Source organism: Ictidomys tridecemlineatus, chromosome X (genome assembly GCF_052094955.1).
Source record: "Ictidomys tridecemlineatus isolate mIctTri1 chromosome X, mIctTri1.hap1, whole genome shotgun sequence".
Taxonomy (NCBI): domain Eukaryota; kingdom Metazoa; phylum Chordata; class Mammalia; order Rodentia; family Sciuridae; genus Ictidomys; species Ictidomys tridecemlineatus.
Genome location: NC_135493.1, coordinates 26,958,894 through 26,971,695, shown reverse-complemented (window position 1 = coordinate 26,971,695; position 12,802 = coordinate 26,958,894). Strand labels below are relative to the sequence as shown.

General features: G+C 35.5%; 1 pseudogene; it reads left to right on the top strand.

The window, feature by feature from the left end:
* The first annotated feature begins 423 nt into the window (after positions 1–423).
* The window catches only part of LOC101972538 (tyrosine-protein kinase Fer-like), a 34,068-nt pseudogene continuing 21,689 nt past the window's right edge, over positions 424–12,802 (top strand).

Genomic DNA, 12,802 nt, shown 5'->3' with positions numbered 1-12,802 from the left:
GAGCTTCCCCAGTGCCTGGATTACTCTAGATAAGAAGTCAGGAAACCATTCATGGGGGCCTTGGATCATATTTCTGAACAATTCCTCATATATTTTTTAAGAGTTCTTAAAGCGATGTCTTTGACTTGACAAGATACCTAATATAGGGGCCCAAGATGTTGACATGAAGGCCCTAAGAAAAACAAAAGATGTGTTTAGGGTCCAATGTCTTGTGCTTAGTGGGGGACTTCCTTGACTTGTTAGATCAAGGCCTTATACCCACATGGTGTCTCCAGAGCGGAGTTCCCTTTAACAGAGAAAACCCAGGTTCTGAATTCTGGAAGGACCAGTCCCTTATGTGAATTCACCAGGTGAACCAGGGGGAAGGAGGGTCATAAGGTATCACCAGTCCTTATGACGGTGTGTGCCTGAACTCGGGGTACCATGGTACGACAGGGACAAGGAAAGGGGGTAGAGGAGGGGGTTCCTTGCTCACCTTCAAGGAACCAACAGCACACGGAACACAAATGGAGTCTAGAACCCAAAATCCTACCTGAAACAAACGGGATGGCCAGTCCCAAGGTGTGAGGGTGCAAGAGACCACATTGACGCCAAATTATTTGTGTTCCTATGTTCCTGGTGTGGTCGATGGTCACTCGGGTGTCACTCGGGTACCTCAGCCGAAGGGGGTGGAGATGCAGTGTCAAATCAACATACGGACACTGGGAGCTGGTGAGAGAGCTGGCTGATGAGAAACCGGAGTGGACATTCAACAAGCTCAGTTGACGTTCAGCAAACTCAAGCTCATTCATTTTTGGAATGCATACAGCTATTATAGGGTTCAGGTCATGCCTGCCAATCACACATAAGCACCTTAACATCTATAAGCAAATCATCTTATGCCTAATGTAACCGCACTATGAGGAAGCACTAAATGTTGCTGTCATGATGGAAGGCAGTCTGGAAGGGTCTTTGTCCCTAAGGGAGGGGGGCTTTATGAATTGGGGGTTATATGCCCTGAAGCACTTGACTCTCAGTTTCCTGAACTGGTAGTCTGGTATCTTGGCAACGCTGACCACAAGTGCTGAGGATGTGGTTTCACAGACGGCTTGCTAGGGCAGAGCACCCCGTCCTGCAGGTGTTCCTGTCAGGCCTGTACAAGCATAGGTTTTCCTAGCACTCTGAGCTGCTCATAGCTACTAGCTGTGAACTGAAAGTTATTCCAACACCCTATTCCTTCTCATTATCCTGAATAAGATAAAGTTATAATTTTCTTTCTCCAGATTTCTCTCTCTCAGGTATTTACATCTGTATTCTCCTTTGAAAGCACCATGCACCCTTCATGAAAGCTTCCAGTCTTCCTTAAGCCAATCAATTTTCCAAGTGTTTGGGAAGAGGAACTCTTCAAGTAAATACATAGGCTCTGCTGATATCACTCAAACTTCTCTTTTGCCAAGGAGAGCTTATCCCAACAATTGGTGTCCTCAATACTACTCCACAGGGGAAAAAAAGGACAACAAAAAACCAGCTTGAATCATCTTTTCTTAAAAATTCACAACTGTTGAAATGAATTATCCAAGTTCTCACTGAGCCCTCATAGCACAGACTGTGTAGGGATAAGTTTAATATGACTACAGCAATCTTGGTCATAATCTCCATTTTGCCCTCCAAGTTACCCTTCCATATACTCCAAACCCTGTAGAATAAACAAAATGGTTAAGATAATCAGCCACCAGCCACTAACACCTAGACTGTTACTTAACTGGCACTTGACATATCACTGGAGGTTTTTGTTGTTGTTATTCATTAGTTTGTTTGTTTGTTTCCAGAAAGCCCAGATGCTTGTCAGTTGGCCATAGCTCACCTTTATCTAGCTTAGCCTCTTACCTTGATGTGTGGATATCCTCCTGTCTTATTGCTTCTTTCTTAAAGTTCCTAATAAATTGTACTCTGTGCAATCTTGGATTTGTTCTCTTTCTTCAGTCTCTTGGCAACTTTCTACTTTTGAAGACTAGTTTTCATATACCAGGTTCTCTCAAAACAAACAGTAAACTATCACCTAGGGCCAACTTGGAAATTTTTTCCTATAGATCAATACCTGGGGCCACACACCAGAGGTTCTCCACTTTGACAATATTAACATTTTGGGCTGGATCTCTCTGTTTTGAGAGACTGTTCTGTGTGTTTGGGATGTTTAGAAGCATCACAAGACTCTACCCCCTATATGCCAGTATCACAATTTCCCTTCTCAGTTATTACAAACAAAAATAGCTCTAGATTTCACAAATGTACCCTAGGTGAGGGTGAGCAAAATTGTCCCCAGCTATTTTTCTAGACAATGAAATCAGAATAATATATGGTGAGTGCAGAATAATATTCTTTATACCCCACCCCACATAATTCCAATGAGCAGCCAGAGTTGAGAGCCACTGCTTTATGTAGATCTATGAGCCTCAGCTTTGTCAGGTCTAAAATGGGGATGATGATAATATATCCTTCATAAAATTGTTATATATATCAAGTAAGATAACATGTCTGAAGATACATTGTTAAATAAATGTAACATGACATTTTTCCCCTATTGTGAAGTATTAATCCAGAGGTTGTCAAAGTGTCAAAATTCAGCTTGTCATCAGTTTTTTTTTATAACCCATGGGCTAAGAATAGTTTGCACTATGATGTGATATAGCCAGGGTGGCCCTTGCAAGAGCAGAACCGTGGTGTTTGGACTTTCAGCCTCCAAAACTATGAGTTAAAACAAGTTTTCTTTATAAAGTATCCATCTGTCTTAGTCAGTTTTTCACTGCTGTGACCAAAAGACCTGAAAAGAACGATTAGAAGAGGAAAAGTTTACTTGAGGGCTCACAATTTCAGAGGTTTCACTAGTGACTCCATTCCTCAGGGCCTGAGGTAAGTCATATGAATGTGGTAGAAGAAAGCTGCTCAGGATGTGGAACCAGGAAGCAGAGAAAAACAGACCTCCCCTAACCACAGAAAAAATATAAACCCCAAAGGCATGCCCCCAGTGACCTACCACCTCAAGCCATAACCTACCTAAGTTACCACCCGGTTAATTCTTACCACGGATCAATACACTGATAAGCTTAAACTCTCATAACCCAAACATTTCACCTCTAAACTTTCTTGCATTGTCTCACACATAAGCCTTTGGGAGACAACTAATATCTAAACCATAATACCATCCTTGGGTATTTTGTCATAATAACAGAAAATAGATTAATACACCATAAATAAAAATTTTACAGAAACAGACACACCTATTTACTTACAGATTACATATGAATGCTTTTATATTATAAATTCAGTAGTTGTGACAGAGACTTATGATTACAAAGCCTAAAATATTTACTATCTAGCCCCTTACATTAAAATTATGATATACTAGATGAATTCACTAACTGAATTAGCCATGTACTCTTTGAGTTTTGCAAGAGAATGAAGGAAGGGAAGAAGACAAAAGTGAGGCAATAAACTTCTATTTTTTGTTTTTTTTTTCAGTGGGGGGGATACCAGAGATTGAACTCAGGGGCACTAGACCACTGAGCCACATTCCCAGCTCTATTTTGTATTTTAATAGAGACAGGGTCTCTCCAAGTTGCTTAGTACCTCACCACTGCTGAGGCTGGTTTTGAACTCATGATCCTCCTATCTCAGCCGCCCCCCCCCCCAGCCACTGGGATTACAGATGTAATTACAATACTGAGCCCGGCTATTTTTTGTTTTAAACCACATAAATGAAGTTGAGATAACCATCACAATCCACTGAAAGAAAAATATGCAATTTCTTCCTCTAAATTTAATTCATTTTTGAAAAAAAACTCTATGTTCATTTCATTGACAAGACCTTTCTTAAAAACATATTTTTGGTTGTAGATGGACACAATATTTTGTTTATTTAGCTTTTTTTATGTGGTGTTGGGGATCGAACACAGTGCCTCATGCGTGGTAGGCAAGTGCTCTACCACTGAGCCACAACCCCAGCCCAACAAGATCTTTTTGACTCCTTGTCTTGGAAATTATAATACTTCATATTTGCTCGTCTGTAGGGATTCTGTTTTCTCAGAGGTCATCAAAAGCTCTGAACTTGATTTTTTTAAAAAACGTGCATATGTGATAAAGAACTTCCCCTTTATACATAGGTAGGAAGAACCAATCAAACATAAATGAATAGATAAGTAAAAGGAAGTCCAATAGAGGAAGGAGAATGGGAGAGGGGAGGCCGGACGGGAGGAGGGAAAGGGGGTGGGAATCTTGAACTGAAATTGAAGTTCTTATTCTCATGAAGGATCCTACAGGATCATGTATGAGTTTGTCAGAATGGACCCAAATACATGTATAAGTATAAAGCTGAAAAAAAAAAAGCTCTGAACTTTAACTCTTCTATTGTAACTGAAAGTGTTTTTGGCTTCATCTGGTACTTAAAGTAAATATTTTCTTCTTAATTAAAAAGAAGAAAAGTTTCTGTAGCTACTACAGAAACACCTTCTTGAAAAAGAGCTTAATAGTAGACTATCCCTACGGCATAGAAACAGTCTAGGAGTAATGAGTTTCATAGGAAGGTTGTGCAGGATTGATTAAGACAGCTGCTTTCATACACTGAAGTATTTACACATGAAATTATATGATGTTTTAGAGTTGTTTCACAATAATGGAGAACAGTGGAGAGAGATGTGAATGAAACAAGAGTGACTAAATGTTCAAATTGTTGCAGCTGAGCATTAGGTAAATATGTGCTCATTACATTATTCCTCATTTTTTATCACTTTGAGAAATTCAGCAATAGCTTTTTAATTAAGAAGAAAATATTTGCTTTAAGTACCAGATGAAGCCACAAACACTTTCAGTTAAAATGGAAATATTCTTAATTTTCTTCTAAAACAGCATTTTGATGTTCTGATTTGCTATAATTTGGGTCAAAAGGAGACAATTCTCCCAAATTCTGTACTCTTGGTTCTCAGTGCCTGACCTGATGTAGGTGCAAAATAAATATTTACTAAATGAATGAACATTAGATCTTTCATGCTGTAGGATCCTTCGTGAGAATAATAAATAGCCATGGTAGCAACAATAACTAATATTTATTGAGGATTTATTATGTAGTACTGGAAATTCATCATTATCTCATTTATTCCTCTTATAATCTTATGAATATATGCTCCACAAGGGCATGGGTTTTTAATGTTTTATTCACTATGGACCCAGTGTTTCAAACAAGACTGACCCAGTAAAATATTTGTTCATTTGTTCAATGAATGAATCTAAAGTAGGTAACTCTGCTGTACTTCTTATAGTCTAAAAAGAGTTGATTTGCCCAGATATTTAATGTTAGATTCAAATCAATATAACTCAAAAACCCCTCTTTAATTACTAGCTACACTAACATTAATTTACACTTTAAAGTCTTACCTATTTTTATAACTGTGCAAACCAATGACATACAATGGCCCTGAAATATTATATATATATATATATATATATATATATATATATATATATATATATATATATATATATATATAATGAAGATATTTTCACAAAAAGCATCAGAACTCAATAAACTTCCAGTGTTGGGAATAACTAGGGCAGGAGTAGAAGGGAACTTAAAAGTGAAAAAGGATTCCCAAAACACCTATACTTAAGATCATTGTGAAATTGTAGAGGCATTTTCATTAAAGATAGGATGAAGGAAGGAATAGCTATGCCAAAGATATCTTCTCACCACTAGCATTTATCATTATATTGAAGGTCATATACAAAGTAATAAGAAAGGAAAATAACTAATATCTGTTAGAATTGAAAAGGAAAAGACAATATCATAACTGTTTTCAGAGAAAATAAGAACCTATTAGAAAATCCACAAAAAGCTAAAAACTATCAAAACTAACAGTTTAACAATATCATTCAATAGAATACAGTATTCTTATACTTTAGAAGCTACCAATTAGAAATGCAAAATTAATTCAAACTTTTTTGAAGTCATCTACCATAACTTTAAAAACCTTATGGCATTTGTTAGTAAATATAATAAGTGTGTAAGATATTCATGAAGAAAAATAAAACACTATTGAAATCTATATGACATAGATAAATATATTAATGGGTAAAGATTATATAGCAAATTTAAATTTCCTCAGATTGACTTGCTAGCTCATTGCAATTCCAATTAAAATTCTGACTATATTTAAGAACAAAGAAGAAGGAGAGACAAAAATATTTTGGACAAGAACAAGGAATCTTGCCCTACTATATTTTAAGATTGATAAGGAATTTTCAATGTGGTATTGGTAAAACAATATACAAGAGACAGACAACTAGAACATATCAGAGAGCCAAGAAATAGTCTCATGTATATAAAGAAATTTTGTATATGGCAGAGATGGAATTAAAATTCAGTGCTTAAGAAGAAAAGATTATTCAAAAAGTAGGACAAAAATCTTTTCAGGTAGAAAATTAGAAAACTATACCATATATCACACATGAAAAATAAATTTCAGATAGCTTGAAGACCTAAAAGTAGGCTGTGGGGAGTTCTACTATCTTTATCTTTATTATCATCATCTCCATCTCCATCTCCTCCTCCATCTCCTCCTCCTCCATCATCTCCTCCTCCTCCTCCTCCTCCTCCTCCTCCTCCTCCCCTCCTCCTCCCCTCCTTCTCCTCCTCCTCCTCCTCCCCTCCTCCTCCTCCTCCTCCTCCCCTCCTCCTCCTCCTCTTTTTTCTTTTCTTTTTTTTTTTTTTGGTACTGGGGATTGAACTCAGGGGCACTCAACCACTGAGCCACATCCTCAGCCCTATTTTGTATTTTATTTAGAGACAAGGTCTCACTGAGTTGCTTAGCAGCCTTGCAGTTGCTGATGCTGGCTTTGAACTTGGGATCCTCCTGCCTCAGCCTCCCAAGCCCCTGGGATTACAGGCATGTGCCATGGTACCTGGTGAGTTGTAATACTTTTAAGAAACTAATATAAGTGACATAGGAGAGAATTTATCAATCTCAACACTAAAAGCACAAGTATTAGAGGGGAAAAATTAACATTTGACTTTATTTTCTATTGGTTCTTCTTAGGTATAATGACAGAATTAAATTTGATAAATTATGCAAGCATGGAATATATCCTATTCTAATTAACAACTCATTCGTGTGGGTGGGCATGATGGTGGGATTCAGTTAGGTATTTTTATATGTATACATAGGAAAATTGTGTTAATTTATGCTACTGTCTTTCCTATTCATATCCCACCTCCCTTCCCTTCACTCCCCTTTGTCTAATCCACTGAATTTCTCTTCTTCCTTTTATTGTGCTTTAGCTTCCACCTATCAGCAAAAACATTCAACCTTTGGTTTTTGGAATTGGCTTATTTCACTTAGCATGATAGTCTCCAGATCCATCCATTTACTGGCAAATTTCATAAAGTCATTTTTCTTTATGGCTGAGTAATACTCCATTGTATATGCTGCATTTTCTTTATCCATTCATCCACTGAAGGTCATCTACATTGGGTTTCATAGTTTCCATAGGGTTCATAGTTTACCTATTTTGAATTGTGGTGCTATAAGCATTGATGCAGGCATGTCATGGTAATATGCTGATTTAAACCTTTGGATATATGCTGAGGAGACTATATTTAAATTCAAAACTTCCAGATGACAAAATTCACAACTAAAAATTGTAAATAAGAATCACAAATAGGAGAAAATATTTGTATCATTATATATATGAATATATTTACATATGTATATATTTATATTATAGTATTGATTATATTGCTATATTAAGAGTTAGGCTATATAAAGAGTTCATTAAAACACAAGGAAAATAATAAAACAATATAAAAAATAGACAGAGAATATGTCAGGCAATTCATAAAAGAGGAAATCACAGTGACCAATAAATATACACAAAAAATGTATAGCTTCACTTGAGATCAGTGAAATGCAAAGTAAAACACGAAGATTTGTGTTACATCTGTCATTTGGCAAAATGTTTTAAATTCGATAATACCAGGTATTAATGAGAACATGAAAAAAGAGGAATCTGAGTACCTTGCTGGTAGAAAAGTAAATTTCTATAACCATAAAGGAGAACAACTTGGCAATATCAAGTAAAATTGAAGATGTGCACACCTACAATTCAATAATTCCACTTTCACCTATATGCCCCACACCTGCAGTACTCAAAAGTAAGGCCCTGGACCCATGGGGGTGGGGTTGAGATAGGCTGAATAATAAAATATCCAGGTTTTAATTACTTAGAATCTTGTGAATGTTCCCTTATATGGTAAAAAGAACTTGGTGGATGTGATTAAGTGATAGATATTGAAATGGAAAATTATCCTGGCTCAATATAAGGAATGCAACTCCTGAAGCTGGGCAAAGTAACACAACACATTCTCTCCTAAAACCTCCAGAGGGAGAGTAGCCTCTCTGACACCTCTGATTTTGGTACATTGAAACTGATTTCAGACTTCTGTCCTACAGAACCATAAGAAAATAATGTGTGTTGTTCCAAATCATTAAACTTATACAAATTTGTAACAGCAGCCTGATGAAATTAAGACAAGTGGGTAAGACCACTGGAGTTTTAATGTTGGGTAGGAGTTCTAGGACATCAAGATGGCAGGGATAGGGTATAAGAAGGATGCCACTGGAGGACAAGAGGATAAATCCCATTATCATGACAACTCCCACCCCTGAGAACTTATCACCATGACAACTCCTACCATGTGTTCAGTATTTTAAAATGGCCAATGGGAGTAAAGTGGGAAGTATTCTAATTCAGTTTTCTAAAGTTACCAATGAGGGGAAATTGGACAATATTCTAATGAGGTATCATAAGGTAACTAATGGGAGCAAATGGGGTAAGGTCTTCCACCAGGTCTGTATAGGGGAGAGAACACCTCACAGCTCAGCATATAAGGCACTAATTTCTAGAGATCAGGGCCTTGAGCTCTTCTCCCTTGCTTGGCCCATTCTGCTCTACCTAATGGATTGCTACTCTCACCTTTACCTTCAATAAATCTGTACTTTGCCTGTTACTTGAGTGTGTCTTGCTCAAGTCTTTGTTCAGGACACCAAGGACCTGGACCCCAACTGGACACCCTGACGATAATATTAGCAGAGATTAAAGCAGTGGTAGCAAATGACTCTAATAGTCATTGTGTTCCATACCATCATATCTAGTTTTATTAAAAATGCCAGTTGTACTGAAGAATGCCTTAGATAAAGCAGTGAAATTATTAACGTTATAAATATTGACCCTTGAGAACATGTGGGGTTTTTTTTTAGTATGACAAAATGGGAAGTATGCACAAAGTACTAAGGCTACATCCCAAAGTATAATAATTGTCTCAGAGACAAATATTTGCAATTTAAAAGCAACCCTTTCCATGAAACACCATTTTTAGTTAAAAGAATTACTGACAGACAAACTTTGGTTATTCAGAGTTGGGTTTTTGGCAGGCTCTTCTCTAAAATTAATAAAATGAGCCTGTCATTTCAAGAAAACAACTGACAACATTTTTTGCCAATTATAAAATTCAACTTTTCAACTAAAAGTTAGACTTTTATAAAACTTATAGCTTGAAAAGTTTCCAAAACATAAATACTCACCTAATAAAATCAGTTGTGATAGTAACCAAGAGGAATTTTTTAGTACTATATCATGAAATATGTCAATATTTGGAAGAACTGCATGACTGAGTGGAGTAATATTTTTCAAATAATCAATGCATGATGTCACAAAATCATACATGGAGTGGATGTGTAACCGATGTAATTCTGCAATATGTAGCCGGGGTAAAAATGGGAGTTCATAATCTGCTTGAATCAAATGTATGAAATATGATACATCAAGAGCTTTGTAATGTTTTGAACAACTAATAAAAAAAAAATTTGTTTAAATCATACGTGGATAAAAACTCCATTCCAGTGAGCATAAACTGATTGATTTTTCATGTATGAGAACACAAAAAAATTCATTGATATGGTTTCAGTTTCCACATTGGCGCTAAACTCCAACAAACTTCTACTTATCCAATATTGGTATAATATGAAAGAATATCCACAATTACCTGAAAAGTCTAATAAAACATTTCTGTCTTTTCCAACTACATCCATATATATATATATATATGATAAATTATTTTGTCTATTTTAAACAGAAAAACATCAATAATCAATACAGAGTGAATACAGAAGGAGATAAGAGAACTCAAATTTTTTTTCATTAAACTAAGCATCAAAGAAATTTGGAAAAAACATATCAAGTACTTCTCTCAATAATTTTTTTTTGTTTTGAAAGACAGTTATTTTATTTTAAAAAATATTTTTAGCAGTAGATGGATTGAATACCTTTTGTTTATTTATTTTAATGTGATGCTGAGATTCAAACCAGGGCCTCATATGTGCCTCTACCACTGAGCTACAACCCCAGCCCGATATAGTTATTTTCTTGAAATAATTTTTCATAAAAGTAAATAATTTTAAATAAAACATATCATATTCAATGTTAAGTGGATTTCTAATTAAATATTTTTAAATTTCTTAGGTTTAAGTTTTAATATAGATATTAATAGTTTCAACTCACATAAATGAAAGCTAATATCATTACTCAGTAATTTTTAAGAGTAAAAGCTAAAAGTCTGAGAACTGCTCTCATGAAGAAACCATCACACTTACATGCAGGAAAACATGTCTCTTGCAGCTTTGTCTGAAATGGTGAAAAACTGGAGATAATTTAAATATTCAAGATGAGGTAAATAAATACTATTATAATGTAATAATATGTAGCTGTTGAAATGAACCAAGAGGTAAAAGTATTAACATACTATAAATCACTAAAACATAGTAGGAAAGTTATAAAATTCTATGTACAGGATGAAAGACATATATACATATACAGAAAAATTATATATATTAAAATGATTGAGATGAATGCACGCTAACTTCAGGATGTAATTCCTCCAGGAATGAAGTGAATGATTAGGAAAAACTACAAATAGACATCAATTGTATCCATAATATTTTATTTCTTTAACAAAATACAAATCCAAAGCAGGGGCTGGGGCTGTAGTTCAGTGGTAGAGTGCTCACTTAGCATATATGAGGCACTGGGTTCAATCCTCAGCACCACATAAAAATAAATAAATAAAATAAAGGTATTATAAAAAAAGTTGTTTAAAACAAATCCAAAGCAAATATGACAAACTATTAACATGTGAACCTGGAGTAGTAGATACATGGGTCTGTTTCATCGAATGATTGGTTAATGCCATTCTGGAGATTGAACCCAGGGGCACTTAACCACTGAGCCAAATCCTCAGCCCTTTTTATTTTTTACTTTGAGAAAGGGTCTCTCTAAGTTGCTGAGGCTGGCCTCAAACTTACAATCCTACTGCCTCTACTTCTCTAATTCCTTCTGTTGGAATTACAGGTGTGCACCACCACACCCAGTTACATCTCTTTAATTTGTCTCCCAGGTACATTTTCACACTGCTGTCCTCTCCCAGTTCATATATTACAGTCACAAAATCTCCAAAGAGAGGAGCAAGAGTGACAAGGCAGAGGGGTTCTCACTACCATGCTCTCCTCTTCATTCTCTTTCAGAAGATTACAATCAGTTGTTGTTTATCTGTGCAATCATGAAAAGAATCTCAAATTTTATATATACATTTAAATAAATCAGGCTTTAAAATCTGGATAAGTGGCTTGAAAAGATTCTTACAAATAAATGAATTCAAAATAAGTCTGCAAATGGCAAATAACTTCGAATTGAAAAGAATTCTAAGAATAATCCAGGCACAGGCCAAAAACAAGAGCATGGAGGATCTACATTTCTCTTACTTCCAGAACAAGTCCTTCAACAACCACAATGAACAATCTAGTCAGATCATGTCAGCTCTCAGAATTGAATAATCAAGAAAAATATATGTGACTCTATCTCCTATAATATTGATGACTATCTCCCCAAACCTATTTTCTTAATAGTTCATGATCTTAATTGATGATATTGACAAGATATTTTTAAATATTGTTTATTTCATCTTTATACCATTCTAATTTATATTTTGTATATGCTTATTATAATATGCATAGTATATTAGCATAACAGTGCATGCATACAACTCACAAATATATGAAATATCTACACATATATGATTTTTTTTTTACTGTCAAGGGTTGTCTAATCAAAACTAAAATTTATTGGTCTGTACAAGTGGTGAATCTAGCTTTGGGGAGCCCTAAGTTCAACAATTGGGGGAGCCATCTTTATGAAAAAATAACACATAGTTATGAATACAAAATTAGATAAGAAGTGAACATTTAGAATGTGAAAATAAATCACAAAATATTAAAAATATTTGAAGGCTCATAACTACCACTAGCACCACAAAATCCAATAAGACAATGTAATATTTTTAAATTAAGCACCTGACATCACTATAGACTCCTGAAATTCTATAGGCAGGAAACAGACTAATAAAACATCTCAGCTGCAAGCACATGCTACCTGTCATGCAAAAGGAAGGATGGCTCTGAGGACAGAGTCTTGGGTCCAGAGGATTATTCCCAGGCCTTAAAAAAAACCTCATGTAAAGGGCTACAGTTGTGACTCAGTGGTAGAGCACGTGTGAGGGATTGGGTTCCATCCTTAGCACCACACAAAAGTAAGTAAATAAAATAAAGGTATTGTGTCCATCTACAACTAAAAAGTTTGGGGAAAAAAAACTCATGTTACTTTCCCAGCCAGATTTCAAAATTACTTAAACTAGTGACTTCCTTTCCCCTCTTATTCTCTCCTTTTC